Source organism: Mus musculus, chromosome 15 (assembly GCF_000001635.26).
Source record: "Mus musculus strain C57BL/6J chromosome 15, GRCm38.p6 C57BL/6J".
Lineage (NCBI taxonomy): Eukaryota > Metazoa > Chordata > Mammalia > Rodentia > Muridae > Mus > Mus musculus.
The window spans coordinates 27,635,841-27,637,340 of NC_000081.6; the positions used below are offsets into that span (position 1 = coordinate 27,635,841).

A 1,500-nucleotide genomic window follows, 5' to 3' on the forward strand; every position below is an offset into this window, starting at 1 on the left:
AAACTCAAATAACCATGTCATAAAATGTTAAAAACCAAAAGTCTCCAAAAGAGTTTTTTTATTTACAAGAAATATGTATTTCTTGGAATTCTCATATGCTTCCCACCCAGTTTGCTCTAATGCTAAAATATTCATGCTTGAATGTCATGTTTGCTGTCATTAAAACACATCCATTTGGCCGGGCATGGTGGCGCATGCCTTTAATTCCAGCACTCGGGAGGCAGAGGCAGGCAGATTTCTGAGTTCGAGGCCAGCCTCGTCTACAAAGTGAGTTCCAGGACAGCCAGGGCTACACAGAGAAACCTGTTTCGAAAAAACAAAACAAAACAACAAACAAACAAACAAAAAACACATCCATTTGTGTTCTTGTCATATACTTCCTTTAATTTTCTTATTTTCAGCTTTTTTGAAACAGGACCTTTTGGAGCCCAGGCTGGACCCAAACTCCACTGTGTAGCTCAAGAGTAACTTGGGAATGAATGTTGCCTATACCTCCCAAGTGCTAGGATTGCAGGTGTTTGCCAAGACACCCAGCTTAGAACTTAAATGTTGATTATTTCAACTTCATTTCACCTTTTAAAAGTTCTATTTGTGCGTGTTCTACTCTACTACTAATATATATGTAGAAGTATGCATGTGTCTCTTTCTGCCATCTTCCCTCGCCACCACCATGGTGCAAATGAATGTTCTGGCGGATGTCTCAAGAGCATGAACAACACTGAGAAGAGAGGCAAATGGCCCTCATCAGGCTGTGTTCTAATGTCATCGTTCTGTTCTTAACTGTGATGATGAAGCATGGGTACACTGGTGAATTCTCGATCACTCATGATCACAGAGCTGGGAAGATGGTTGTGAACCTCAGAGGAAGGTTGAACAAGTGTGGAATTATAAGTCCTAGGTTTGATGTCCAACTCAAGGACCTAGAGAAATGGCAGAACTATCTGCTCCCAGCGCGGCAGTTTGGTTTTATTGCGCTGACAACCTCGGCTGGCATCATGGACCATGAAGAGGCAAGACAAAAACATACAGGAAGGAAAATCCTGGGATTCTTATTTTAAATGTAAAGCATAAGTAAAAAGCCTTCATGATGGACTGTTAAAAAAAAGAAGAAGAAAAAAGAGGAGGAGGAAGAGGAGGAAAAGGAAGAGGAAGAGGAAGGAGAAGGAGAAGAAGAAGAAGAAGAAGAAGAAGAAGAAGAAGAAGAAGAAGAAGAAGAAGAAGAAGAAGAAGAAGAAGAAGAAGAAGAAGAAGAAGCAGCAGCAGCAGCAGCATATGATTCTTCGGCATGGTTATTGAGAACTTTTTTTTTACTGACATTATGAAATTATTGGCTGTATGTGGTTTTGGACTAAGTAAATCAAAAAAATAAGTTGATTGTTTTTTAAGAGTTCATCATGAGAAAAAAGGCCAGGACCACCGAGATGGTTCATCAGGTAAGATCACTTGCCATCAGATCTGATGACCTGAGTTCGATCCCAGGATCCCTAAGGTAAACGGAGA

At 40.5% G+C, this 1,500-nt stretch overlaps 1 pseudogene; it reads left to right on the forward strand.

Moving 5' to 3' along the window:
- Nucleotides 1-621: 621 nt before the first annotated feature.
- On the forward strand, nucleotides 622-1,058 carry Gm46506 (annotated as a pseudogene).
- The last annotated feature ends 442 nt before the right edge of the window (nucleotides 1,059-1,500 follow it).